Source organism: Pteropus vampyrus, unplaced genomic scaffold (genome assembly GCF_000151845.1).
Source record: "Pteropus vampyrus isolate Shadow unplaced genomic scaffold, Pvam_2.0 Scaffold78, whole genome shotgun sequence".
Classification (NCBI taxonomy): Eukaryota; Metazoa; Chordata; class Mammalia; order Chiroptera; family Pteropodidae; genus Pteropus; species Pteropus vampyrus.
The window spans coordinates 5743495-5757913 of record NW_011888859.1 but is presented as its reverse complement, the minus strand read 5'-3'; the positions used below and the strand labels follow the sequence as shown (position 1 = coordinate 5757913).

Genomic DNA, 14419 nt, shown 5'->3' with positions numbered 1-14419 from the left:
CCTCAAAAAGCAAGAGACCATTTATCAATATTTTGGAGCTAATCTGTCCAAAAGAGGTTAATGAGCTATGGTAATAAACTTGCAGGCCAGTTTCCACAAAGGATGAAAGGGATCGCAGTGGCTGGAATATAACAATTTCATGCTCTTCCAGAAGGCATCTGAGCTGCCATCAATGACCATGGCCCACCTTTCTACAAAGCCCCTTCCTGTCCTTCAGTCCCGTGAGCTGACACACAGCCAGGATCGTGGTGATTCAGGGAGAGACACCCTTGGGACAGACTAAAGTTTATTTCCGGCAGGCTCTGGGGGTCCAGGAGCCAGGGCAGCTTTAAGCACCACGCCCTGGCCCACTGTCACTGCCCCTTGATGCCACAAATGTGATGAGAGGCAGAGTGAGAATGAGCTCTATGCCTGGAGCTGAGTGAAGGATGAGATCTGCAATGACCATGGCCCGTCTGTTGTCACCGTATTCAGTAACATCATGGGCGTCAAGGAACAACACGACATGGAATCACAGAATTATAACATCTAGAGTAGAAAGCGTCTCCTAGAGGGCCCACCTCCTCAGGTGATGCCCTTCCAGATACGAAAGGTGAAACGAAGAAGATTGGAAAGGAATGGAAAGCTCTGCCCAAGACGAGGCGAACTGGGGCTCAGCCCTGGTGGTGTAAGGGACCAGCACCCCAGGCCTGTGCAGCGCTTGCAGGGGCGGTGACGAGGTCCCTTATGGGATGGCGAGGGGATATCGGGAAGAGTCGAGGTCTCGAGGACCACAGGCCATGGTCCCCTTTGCTGAGACCAGAAATAAGCAGGTTAAAGCACTGGGTCCTCAAGAGGCATGGCGACGTGGACCTATGGACTGTCCCCGTGAAGTGAAGACCAAAGGCTCTTCCCGAGTCCCCTGCTCTGCAGAGACCCAGAGACTTCACAACAACTCGAAGAAGGTGGAAAAGTGACCCCAGACACGACTAGGCCAGGGGGTCTCCAAAAGAATCATCTTTTTTAGAGAGACAAAAATACATGACATGTCTAACATCTCTTTCGTCTCCCCCACACCAACTCCCCTGCAGAAACTGAACAAAACAATCGACGAGAAACAATATTATGTCACACTTCGGCTAGACTGCCAGTTATGACTTCTTTTCACAGGCTTCATGGGAAACCATAAAACACCTGTTGTCATTCTTGCATCAATGGGACCCCAACCAGACTCCCAGACACTCAGAGCCTTTCGATGTCCTCAGAGAGTCTCACAGGAGAGCAAATGTGGCAGTGGAGAACAAGAAGTTATAAAGAACTTGCTGTGAACAACAGGGACATCAGCGTGTCCAACCTCAAGAAATCCCCTCTTGTGGAAGTATTCACTTAAATGATGAAAAGGACTTTTTAAAATCTCATTTCGCTCTGCGTAAGAAAGAGTCCTTGCTTTTCCTCGAGTATTTTCAGGCAAATACTAATATAATTCAGTGGACTTTCAGTTTTTCTAAAAAATCTGATTGTGTGATTTTAGGTACCGACAAGCTTCAGGTTAAGTAAGCAAACGTTTAAGAAACTGGGGACCTGGACATAGACTAGTGGTTACCAGAGGGGAGGGGTGAGGGAGAGGGGGAGACAGATGGGTTAAAGGGGGTCAAATATGTGGTGACAGAAAGAAATCTAACTGTGGGAGGTGAACACACAGTGTGAATATATATACGTCTTACTGTTAAAATGTACAGCTGAAACTTACTGGATTTCGTTAACCAATGCCACCGTAAAAAATAAATAAATTTAAATTAAAAAAAATTAAAGAAACTGGGGACACCGTCGTATCTCCTGGATTTATAGAGGGGATGTTTTTCCGCAATGGGGATCTTCTAGTCCTGACAGTGGGAGAGATGATTTTAAATGACGGCCCCACTCAGGGTGCCACCCGCTCACGTGGTCTAGTGCAGAACCTGCGTTTCAACTTGAGACACGTAGAAAATAAAAGTCTGGCCAGGAAACGACCATCTTCCCTTTAGAGATTTAACATAAAGTGACAATCAAAACCACATTTGTACTGCACAGAACTCAGAACCCTAAACGGGGCTGTCCCCCACCTCTGTGACACGGTGCAGTGCCAGGGGCCACAGACATTCCAGGGCATGTCTGTTTTGTTTAACGAGGCACGTTGCGATGGCAACCTGGAGCTTCTATGAAGAGCTGGTGTCAAAGGTCAATTGCTGCAAGCCTATTGATTAAATAAATCTGATGGTGATATCAACCTTGAGTTAATATCAAGAAACTCAAACTCTGGAAGATCATTAAAAAGCATTTGTGTCATAAGAATGACATTATCTTTGTTACTCTTGTTGTCACATAAAAAGCAACCTTACTTTGTATGAAGCCTTGAAAATGAGCTAGTGTATCACAAGCAGAAATAAACACAGTCCACACTGAAGCATAAAAATGACCCTGGTACCAAGAGATTTCAATTCATATATATTAGTCCTAACGTATTTTTTTAGTCTAAAAGAATCTACTCGAGATGGGCTTCTTTTTAATGGTTAGGAAAATGATCAACTGTGTAGAAAAGCATTTTCTAGAATTTAAATTCAGAACTCAACAGAAGAACGCCCACTTGAATGGACGGTAAAAGATAGAACAGACCAGTGTTCTCCCTCTTGGAACAAGTCGGTACAGCCGTTCAGCTGCAGCACCCAGGAACAGCCGGACACCGTGACAGACCAGCCAGGAGGACGCGGTCCCCCCTGGGGTGCTGTGAGCTGGGATTTATTAGCTCCATGTGGCTTCTCCAAGGATGGACACTGATCTGCTGTTGGAACCCTCCAGTGTGAAGGTGGCTTAGTAGGTCTTAGGTTTCAGTGTCTTCATTTTTCCTTTTGAGTCTGACATGTAACTTGGGTGACTTCAAAGTCTGTCTGTTCTAAGCTGTAAACTTTACCCCCTTAGAGCGAGATGCAGTTAATGAGTAAGCCACGTCCTGAACGATTTCTGGTTGTCCCAAGTGCACGGCATGGGGGTAGGGGGGCTGTGATCTTTAGGTTTAGGGTGATGGTTCTGGAGGACTCTCCATCGCCTCCACCTTCCACGAGGGCCTCTGCTGTCCTTGCTAGGATCTGACATTCGAAAGTAGAGATCAATGTCTTTAACCTCAGTTTTCTGTCCCCTGACACATTGTCATCACAGAGACAACACACTGTGGTTTAATTACTTACACTTGAGTGTCTATTAAGTTATTTGGCCTTGGCCAGGCAAAGGGGAAGAGGAAGAATCCAGTTGGCAAGTGCATGTCCACGACTGCCTGGGGCTTTTCTAACCGCGTGACCGGTTGGCCCGCGTGGAAGAATCAATCAGGCGGGAATCTGAAATACAACTTTCTCCGTCTTCCTTTTAAAAGTGATCCTGACACTGTGTGAGAACCCATGTGGGTCCCAGGACTTTCCCTGTCATGAGCTGAAGGCAACAGGACGTCCTTCGGTCACTTTAGGGAGCAAGCAGTCTCATTTAGGGAACCAGAAGTATAACGATCCCACTTAATAGAGGAAACTGCTAACCTGATCTTGCGTCAAACCTCCTTCACGTTCCCCGTGGCCCAGTCGCCCGAGCGCAGTGTCTGGCCTTCCGTGGCTGGCGGGGGGAGGAGGGGCCGGAAAGCCCTCATCTGAATAGCTCTGTCACAGGAGGCTGTCGCTCTGGGTCTACCAGTTGTTTAAATCTGCCTCCCTCGTGTCTGCGTTCCTCAGACGTCCCCAAGGGAAGCCACATGCACTGCCCATGGGCACTGTCACGTCCTTCCCGCTTCTTATGCTTTTTACGTAGAGAGCAGGCCGCCTTCCTCTGGCCTGGGGCTCATCCTTCTCCCTCGCTCCAACCCCTACTCCCGTCCTCTTGGGAACCTCACGGAGGGCTGCACTGAACACCTCGGCTCTGGACATCTATCGCCCGAGGGACAGCTGGAAGAGCCATCTCAGCCCTCTGCCTGCCACAGGCTCCCTTTCGATCTGCCCTCACCGTGCTGCGAGCTCTATGGCCCAGACTCTGCCCGGCAGCCTGCCACGACTCCCCTTTCCGGGCCAAATTAAGTTCAAGCTCCTTGTCTGGCGTCCACACCCCATTCCACCTACAGGTCTCCAGTCTCTCCTTCTCACCCTCCGCCCCTCTCCCGTTTCCACACATGTGAGGACAGCCGCCCTGACCTCCGGGCCTTCCCGAACAGGAAGGCCTCACGCCCCATCTCAGCTCATTAAAGACTCCCCAACTTTCAAATCCCCATAAAGACTTTGCAAAAAGTTGCTCTCGGCTCACCCCCAAGCAAAAGTGATGGCTTCTTTCTCTGAACCGCAGTCATATTTTTGTTTGCCCCTTCCTGTGGTACCCGTGGCTACCTGTGGACACGCCTCAGGTACCTCACCGGACTGTGAGTCCCGCAGGGCGAGGCTGGGTGCCACCCATCTTCACGTCTTTCCCAGCACCTAGCACAGTGCGTCACTCATGGGAGGTACTGGATAAACACTTGTCGAGTGACTGAATGAATGGGACCCATTGACTGAATTTTACTGTAACACAGAAAAGCGGAGGAAAGTCAAATCAGCTACACTCTCAACACCAACAACATTCCTTGTATCTAGAACCGGCTTCTCTGTCATCTAAGCTTCTAGGTCCCTCCAAACAGGTGCTAAGGACCAACCTTGTGCAGGACGCTTCCCCAGCTCCGAGGAGTAGATTCTCCTCAGTTCAGAGTTGAGTGTACAAGTCAAACACGTTCCGTCAGCACTGACTTGAACCTCTAACCTGCACGCTCTGAAGCCCTAGCTGATGAAGCACCTTCTGTTGGCAGCACTTTGTACAGCTCTGTGATGGTCCCATCCTACCAGCCTCCCTGTGACGAAGCACCACGTTAGTTTCTCTTTGAAATCTTGAACAACACTCTTTATAAAAGCAGCAGAATTCACCCCCGCCCCCAGCAAACCACGAGACCAGTGCTCCACAGACACCTTCGAGCTGCTGCCCAGAAAGAGCAGAGGGGGCCTGCGGTCCTTCTGGTAAGGACGAGGCAGTCAGCAGAGCCCGCTCACCACAGATCGCTAGCCCTCGGGAAGGAGGCAAGACCAGCGGGAAAGCTCAACCAACTCACAGCGACCAGCAGGTCCCAGTAGCTAAGGCACTTTGGGAAGTGAGGAAAATTCTCAGCCCGAGTTCAGACAACTGGAAAATGGCTCCTTCGCATTTTCTGAGCTACCGCGGACGGGTTCTCCATCCGAGTGCCATCTGTGATGAGGAAGACTCCTTCCCCCGGGGGTCTGGATTCGATACAAGATGATGATGCAGCTGCCAAAGCTATAAACACCAAATGGAGTCCTCTTTTCTGTCTGAGGAACTGTGACCTACATACAGCCCAGGGCCGTGTGGAAAACACGCTGCGAGCATCTTACTCTTCATAAAGCTCAGTGGGAAAGTGACAGGAGGAAAAAAAGTAAGAACCTGAAAGCATGCATTTTCATAACGTAGAAGGAATGAGCCATTTTAGCACCAGACGGAACAAACGCTAGCATGATGAAAAGCCCTCTGACCATGCGCACCAGCACGACCGATGTGACTGTCGACATGATGACCGAACGCCTAATACGAACCGCCAGCTCAGTGTATGTCAGGGGTAAATACGGTCCTTTCAGGTGACCGGTAGAAAATGTAGCATTGCCAAACATTAGAAGTTTTTTTTTTTTTTTTCCCCAGTTCAAATAGCAATCTTCGCAAAGCTTCAGAAAAAATAATTATTTGTGTTTTGATTTTTACACGTGAAGGGGAGAACATTTTCCGGGTGCTCTATTATCTGAGACCATGCAATCGGTGCGTTTTGCCATTAATTCTGACAAAATCATTTTACCGTCAAACAGATCCTGACATTCCAGAATCGATACTGTCATTAATTCTGCATTCGTTTTTAGAGACCGGCTCACGTGTTGTCATTTGACATAAAACTGATTCCTCGGCCAAAAATCCTGGGATTAAATTAATTTCTTAAACATTTCAGATAGGAAACCTGGCTTTCATTATCAGACAGCCAGGTCTCTCTGTTTTTTCCACAGGATGTGCTTTAAGGGAAGATTAGCTTTACTTAAAAACAAAAAGGAAACAGAACGGAACAATATTAACGAGATGTAGCAGAGACTTTAAAACCAAGTGGCCTTTGGAACAAAAAGTCGAGACTCTTTTTCTCATATCGAAACAATGCCGGTCATCCGTTAGTATTCTGCCTGCAAATGGATATACATACGAAAGAATAAGAACCTAAAAGCACGCACTTGGCCTATGTTTGCTATTTGTGTTCTGTCCTGTGCATATGAAAGCTTAAGCCCGAGAATACTATTCTTTATACCTCTAAATGAGCATGCAGTTAAGGTTTGTATAGGAAGGGGAAAGGGCCTTGCTTCGACGATGCTGCACGCAAAGAGGTTTTCTGTTTCAGAAATCACAGAGTTAACCTACTATTTTAAATTTCGGAGTCTTGATTGCAATGTATTTCCATAATAAATAGTTAAGGCAAACGATCGTAAATTGAAATACTCTGAGCCAATGACTCACGTGTCTGAAATAATAACAGGGGAGCTTTGTGAAGAGTGGAGGTTGTAAGGGTTGTAATAAAAATGATCTTTTTCCTTTTCGTATGAGTCACTGCGAAATAAATGCATTTTTCATTTATAGGCAGGGACATAAACACCATCAGTTTTATGATTTGTTCCTTAATTACATACTTAAAAATATACCACTACGGGGCAAAGATAAGCACATTACTCAGAGACAAATGGAGGAAAAAATGGATTCAGAAATAACATCCACTCACAACTCTAGAATGGGAAAAAAAAAAACAAATAGACAATTTCATAAAACTCCCAAGAGAGCCAATCCCCTACAAGATACGCCATGGCAGCACCCACTGTTTGCAAAGCCCCTCCTTACGAACTGCACATAATAATGAATCTACCAATATTATATTGAAGGAGGGAACTTAAGTAAATAGACCCAGGGGCCAGAGGAGAAAAACATAACAGGAAGAAAACTGGAAGGAACATCTCAAGTGCAGAGAGAAGGGATGGGCGGGGTGTGGAACTCACACACAGGTCTGCAGACGGCAAGGACGACTCGCCGCATCGCATCGTCAGAAGCCCTGCAGGCTCATTTTGACACGTCTCCGTCTACTTTGTCATGACAGCAGTAGCTTTTAGGCTCACAGAGGGAAGAAGGCCGGAGAAGGCCCCGCCCCCCCCCAGAGGACAGTCGTAAGGAGTCCAGTTTCTCTCTGCAGGCCCTCCAGCTGGGTGCCTACCCCAGGGATGTCTCCAAACACAGCACAGCCTCGCCTGAAGCCTGGAGAGCTCCCATGTGACAAAGTTCGTGTCATCATTGTTAATTCGGGGGCCCCAGACCACCCGGATTGGTCCGGTTCCATTCCCAGACACAGAACCTGGGAATCTGTAGTTTAAAAATACAGGCTTCGAATCACAGTGTGTAAATAGCCCAATAAACCCATCTACTATTGAGAACGTGCAAGGGCTTGTTAAGGAAAACTGTGATGTTTCAAAGGTTTTGTCAAGTGACGTTGAGTTTGCTTTAAAATTCCAGGAAGCCAAAGGTTTCTGGCTAGTGTGTGAACCACAGGGGAAAGCGGTATTTCTCTGCCCTAAAACTGGCTCTTTAACAACCTAACGTGACTGCTCAGACCCGACAACCATGCATGCCAGACTTTCCATTAGCGTCCTGACGCAAATGATCGTGTCATTTTCAGATGGTGTACGGCCAGCGAACTAACTAGCCATAGTAACCAATATCTAGCTTTTCTTGCTGAACCCATAAGAACCTGGCAGAACAAGACAGGTTCCTGTGCAAAGTTCCCCGCCTCGGGGCCTGCTGGGCGTGTGTGCCGGGACGGCCTTCATCCAGAAGAAGGATTTGCTCTGGCCCCAGACCTTAGAACCCTAAGGTGTGCATTTGAAAGGGCGTGAGCTCCCATGTTGGCAGCTCCACACAGGGAAGTCTTAGCAGGGCTTCAGCTCTACTCGTAATTCTGTTCCTCGTTACATCTAAGGTACCCAAATTCAGATGTGCCGGTAAGGGAACTTGTGCCAAATTAGACGATGTTCTCTGTTCGCTTGGAATTTTTAAAATACTTATTCAAAGAGCTATTTTTAGATTTATTTAGACACCATTTTAAAATCGTCTATCCCTATTGTGCAGGTATTTCAAAATCGTGAGTGAAATAAAATGGTCAGAGGTGACCTGAAACACCTTCACATGAGAGTAGAGTCTGACTTAGTTCTGAGTCGCTTTTTGACTCCGCGGTGACCAGGTCCGAGGGGTTGGTTTTCCGCCCAGTGTTGACTTGGCGCCATCCGAAGCAACAGCCTCGGACGCCTCTCCTTGCTTCTGCTCCTGTCCCCGCCAGCTGGCCCACCCGCAAGACACGCTGTGAAAGCCTGTCAGAGCACGTCACTCCCCTGCTCGAAACGAATGCCCAGGTCCTCTTGGAGGCCACCAAGCCATGTGGTGGCTTCTTCCCTCATCTTCTACTCCACCCCCTTGCCCACTCTGCAGGCCCGTCCTCGTGTCCTCTGCCTGGGACGCGCTTCCCGCAGAGAGCCACGAGGCTCCCCCACCTCCTCCACGCCTTTGCTCACACCCCACGTTCTCGGTAGAGCCTGCTCTGACCACAGTAACAGGTACAATTCTCAGCCCTCCTGACACCAGCCCCACTGCACCCCAGTCCCCTGCAGGCTTCATTTCTCCTCATGTCATGTCCCCCGCTTGGCAGGGGACATGCTCACCTCTTTACTGTCTGGCTCTCCCACTAGAAAAAAGGCTCAGAGCGATGAGGAATTTTGTCTGCTTGTTCACAGATGTAACCCGGGTCCAACGCATAGTCAGCCGTCAACGAATATTTGTCGAATGAACTAAAAAACACAGACTACAAAGGGGAGGTGAGAGGATCCCATTTTTGTTTCAAACACACATTTGCATTCATAGGTGGAAGAATATGCCCTAAAATATTACTTCATTGTGAGGGTGATTTGTGTGCTTTTTGGTGGTTTCTAAATTTTCTCAATTAAATACGACTAATTTTTGCAGTGGAAAAATATACGATTAAAAATAAATGCATAAAAACACTGAACTAAAAAAGGGGGGATTGCCAGAATATTAAAATCTGCCAGTTCTTTTTCAAAATCAACCGTCGATAAAAAAGATGCATCTTCCATGTCGGATGAAACCGTCAAGCCGGAGCCCTCACCCTCTGCAGGTTTGCCTCATATTGCCCTAATCAGACTGACGTATTTTGGGGTACAGAGTATCATATATTGAAGAATGCAAAACCCCAGTTATCCCCCATCTCACCTCTTGTCTGTACACCGTTTCTCACGGGAAGTCAATTGGAGGCAGTTCTTCTGCCATCGTTATAGATTTCCATCTGAAGGTGGACCTTTATATATTAAAGGGAGAGACAACTATACCCTGGTGGCCCCTATGCCACACTGAAAAAAAACAAAATGAAACCCAGGGGGACAGCTGAGAAGGTGGCCTGAGATGCAGAGCCACACGCCATCCCCGGGCACAGCCCCCCACTTCCCGGCAAACGCTCTGGAGATTCAGAGTCTCAGGCTCATGGCAGCTTCGCCTTTTCCTTCCTTGGGTCGGGGCTGGGTCCAAGGACAGCAGGAGGAGGAAGGGGGTCTTCGGGAACGAGAAGGGACGAAAAGCTACACGAACTAAACCTCCCAGACACTGGCGATGTTCACGAAGTTGAACTGAATGCTTCTTATGTCAGATATGAGCAACATGGGGAGAGGCCGATTCGACACAGAGACATTTTCAACCAAACACAAATCATTTTAATCATTACATAGTCAAGAAAACCTCTTTCAAGGCGAGAATGGCCTGCCTTGGGTTAGACCGCACAGTGAACATCAGTGACCCTTCTCCTCCATCCCAAGGCACCTGAGAACTTCTGGCTCTCTGCCGGGATGCGGCCCCGAGACACCCGTGGGTGCTGCTGGTCCACTCGGCATGGAACTGTTGTTACTGCTGCCTGTTTTCCCCTCCCTTGTGCTAGCTGACATCCCCAGGGCGACAGTTGGCTGTTTCAGGTTTCCTCAAGCAGGGAACCCCGCTTCACCCATAACTGAGACCTGTGCCCTGGAGGGCCCCCGCCCCCCACCGCCACACTGGCACAGTCCTTCCTCCCAGGGCCCAGGAGGCACTGCTGTGGGAAAGTGGCCTTCGGCGTCACGGAGAAGCACTAACTCGGAACCTCTTGGCCTTGGAGTTTGGAAAGTTTCTGCGGAGACCGAGAGCAAGCACTGTGGGTACTAGGGGTGTCCGGGGCCACTGAGCATCATTCATTCCTTCAGTTGATCTCCCCCCCACTTTTTCTGAGCACATACTGCATACATGTCAACGCGCGGGACCCAGTACCAGGAAATACGGGACGATCAAGACAAAATCCTTGTCCTCCAGCGGGGCGCGTTCCACAGAGAGAGACAGCCCCCCACATCAGTCAGCTGCAAACAAAAGAGCCAGTTTGATGGTGGAGACGCAGAGTGTGCTACAGAACACAGAAGGGGGCCAGCTTGGCTGGAATCAGAGACGGCTTCCTGGACGGGGACTACCTGTGAAGCAGCAGTGACCGTAGCTAAGAGGAAGGGCGTCATCAAGGTCACAGAGCCACAAAGCCCTTCACTGTATTCACTGTGTCCACGCATTCCATGGTCGACCACCAAGAGAAAAGGCGGAGCCTCATCAGACCTAACGAGACCCAACTGCACTGTCAGTGGAGGGGACTTGGCAGGTGGTGTGGTCACTGCTGTATCCCCAGCACCTCAGACACTCCTGTTGCAGACTTGGCACTCGACAAATACCTGCTGAACTGAATGTAACAGTCATCTGAGCAGACTTGTGTTCATGCTGTGCGTGGTGGCTGCAAGATGATTTATAGCAAAGATCGTCACGCAGTTGAAAGAATTAAAGAAAGTGTGTGTGCGGCATGGCAGACACTCAGTTCAGGGCACCCCCTACCCCTGCTGTCAGCTCTCTCCTGTGCTGCAACAGCTGTCCTCACCCTAATGCCATCGTTCATTTCCTCCTATTCCCCGGGGGAGAGAGAGGGCCACCTTCTTCCTTTTGCAAAGGAAGAAGAAATATCAAGTAAATATTCCTTTATGATATTACTCTAAGATTAAAGAGGAATGGAAGATCTGGTTTTCAACATACCCATCATCCTAAACCTCCTCGAATCGACAGCAGAGGATAAATACAGGTTAGAAAGAGCCGATTGTTCAGACAGAGGTGCATGTGAGTTCGAACAGGAAGGCTATTTCAGGCATAAACTCGCAAAACAGTGCGGTGTCAACAGTAAACACACCATAATTTGGAAAATACTACATGATACACTTATACAAAAGGGAAATATGATGCTTTTGACTAGAAAAGAAAAAGGCTACACGTGTATTTAAGAAAAAAAAAAAAGTTCTATTTTCCAAAGAGAGAGAAATAAAAACAAACTAAGGCAGGCTGATGAGCAAGCCTGTGAGCACTGACACCCAGCTGGAGACTCCAGGTGAAGACAGCTTCGGGAGCACAAAAGCGCACGAAATTAACTTCATTAAGAGCTTTTGGGTGCTGGGTCGCCCCTGGGGGCTGCTGACTTATTTTTCCCTTCTCTTAAAGGGCAGCACTCGGTGTTCGTGAAGAGATGATTCTTTTTCTCCACCGAAAACACTGCCGGTGGCACTGACCATTCTTCATAAAGTGCCCTTGCGCTAAAAAATGCAGGAGGCCTTCTTCCCCGACGGTGGGGAGGACTCCTGCCGTGCGATTATCCAGCCCCGTAGAAGGCCAGGTCTGGGCAGACGGAGGCAGAGGGGAGGCCCGCCCTGCCAGACACACAGAGGGGGTCACACAGTTTCTAAAGCAACAGGGAGCCAGACAGGGAGATCGCTGGGAGGAGATGACATTTTACATTTTTTTTGGATCCAGTTCCTAGGTTTCAGGCGGTTTCATGTAAAATATTTCATGTACTCTCTACAAAAAACATGTATGACGTTGAGATTATTGAGACCGTTTTACAGGTGAGGAAACTAAGGCATAAGAGGCCCACTGATCCGACCGAGGCCACCAGGTAGTAAATTTCAGAACCAGAAGACGCATCAGATGTGGCCTGTGAGCTCGCGACATGCTCTCGCAACTGTACCACGGTGAGGCCTGCATCTCTGATAGGCCCCTCTACGTTTTCTTGGTGGAATAGAGTTAACAGCTGTATCCGTTTTCACCTTTTTAATAATGATCTCAATTACCATCATTATATGTAATTAAGAATGCCTGGAAAACCCGAAACTTGATTTAGCTTGATGATGTCTTGCCCAGGTTGGGGAGAAGACAGGCTCAGGGGTTATGGGGCGACGGCACCTCTCAGTGAGGATCGGCAGCAGGTGGGCCGGAGACGATTCAAGGACCTGCCAAAGAGACAACTAAGGACAGCATCCTGGCTGCTGCGAGCACTTGTGGCCGCTCATCCCAGAAAAGCCACGGCCACTGACCTGTGGGCACGAGGGAAGGGGCACAGGTCCCGTTGTGGTCTCTGCACCTGAAGGGGCACACGGGAGCTCCTACCAGCCAGGACACCCCCTGAGCTTGAGTTTAGACTAAGGAGGGAGCAACCCCTTAGCTACCCAAAATCAAGAACAACAAGGCTGGCATCATCCATTCCACCAGATTGTTTTGAGACCCGAATAAGCGAAATATATGTAAACACGCATAGCACAACAGAGGGTGCACACGGTACATGTTCTATATAAATTTGTTGAGCGTGAATCTAAAGATGCTTTACTTTCATTTTGAATTTGGCGCCTTCTGACAAATACTTTAAGTTGCCCGAAAAATATAAAAAAATAAAACAAAATAAAAAAAAAAATCAAGAACATTTCTTTTGGGCTCCGCTTCCCAATTGCACTTGAATAACAACAATCTCCACGGGTCGGTTCCATACAGGACACTGTTTGGGCTCCCAGAGTCCCTGTTAACCAGGCGTTGCCGCTGAATGGTGAGGACTGCTTCTGTCATTTCGAAATACTTTCATGCCAAACAAAGACAGTCTTCACTGGGCTTGTTTCAATAAAGCTGAGGCAAATCTTTCATTTGTGAAAAAAGAGAAGCTTCCTAAAATTCCAGGTTATGACCAAGAGGTAATCTGCTTCCCGTAAGAAGAGGGCGGGGTGCATAAAATCCCCCAAGCCCCCCACTTCCAAGAAGCCAGTGTGGAACTGAATATACTGCTCCGATACACACTCCCGACAAGCAGGTGAGGCAGGGAATCTCAGGGGAATGCAGACGCAAGGTCAGTAACACCAGGAAGTCTGACTGTTTTTACTCCATACTTCTCAGTGCGACGATATACTTTTTATGAAACTCTGAAAATTCACTGGACGAAAGCTAAAAAATACTATGTGTCATTGACCAATTAATGCCTTAATCACCCCCCCTCATCTAGTTGCATTTTTCCAAGTATATTTTCTGTGGTTAAACTTTCATATTGTCTCTTCGGTTTTCTTTTAAGCCACACACTTCTGAGATAAAAATCTTTTCAGTTCATTTTAAAATAGAACAGAGGGTTCCCGAGGGCTGCCCAGCGGCAAACATGACTCTTAGTTAAATTTTAAAAAGAGGAAGTCAAAACACAAAATAATGTTCATTGGTTCTGGGGGAAATTGTGGTACAAACCTTAAGGCATGTGGCGGAGCAACATCTTGGAAAAACATATTTAATGAGCGATCAACAGGGATTCAGGCAAAGGACATCATGCCTGCCTGTGTTGATGGAATTTCTGGACGATGAGGTTCAATGAATTAAATGGCCGCCACTCCATTCCTTGAACTCTGCCAAGGAGATGGCAAAGCTGGAGAATCACCTGGGGAGCTGGAGAGTGGTACAGCAGAGAGGGAAAAAGATTGGAAACGTGGTTTCCGGACTCAGGCCTCACCCATCCGGGGCTTGTGCCATACGTCGTCCAAACACGAAGTAGAATTCGTGAGTCCCTAAGAGCTGTCAAGTTCTGAGGATGCTCTTTGAGAAGGCTATCATGTGGCTGCCAACACACGTTGCTTCCTGTCTGAAGCGCTCCTGAGACTTCGCGATGAATGGGAGAAGTTATGCGCTTATGATACATCCGATACGAGGTTAATATCTAAAATTTGTAAATAACTCATATGATTCAACAACAGAAAAACAAACAATCCAGTTAAAAAATGGGCAGAAGACCTGTACAGATATTTCTCCAAAGAGGAAATACGGATGGCCAACAGACAAATGAAAAGGTGCTCAAGGTCACTAATCATCAGAGAAATGTAAATTAAAGCCACAATGAGATACCACTTCACACCTGTCAGAGTGGCTG

General features: G+C 48.0%; 1 protein-coding gene across 1 annotated transcript in view; it reads right to left on the bottom strand.

Annotated features, from left to right (window-relative positions):
- The window catches only part of ZDHHC14 (zinc finger DHHC-type containing 14), a 240238-nt gene that overhangs the window by 107105 nt on the left and 118714 nt on the right, over positions 1–14419 (bottom strand). The gene's annotated exons all lie outside the window — the stretch shown is intronic.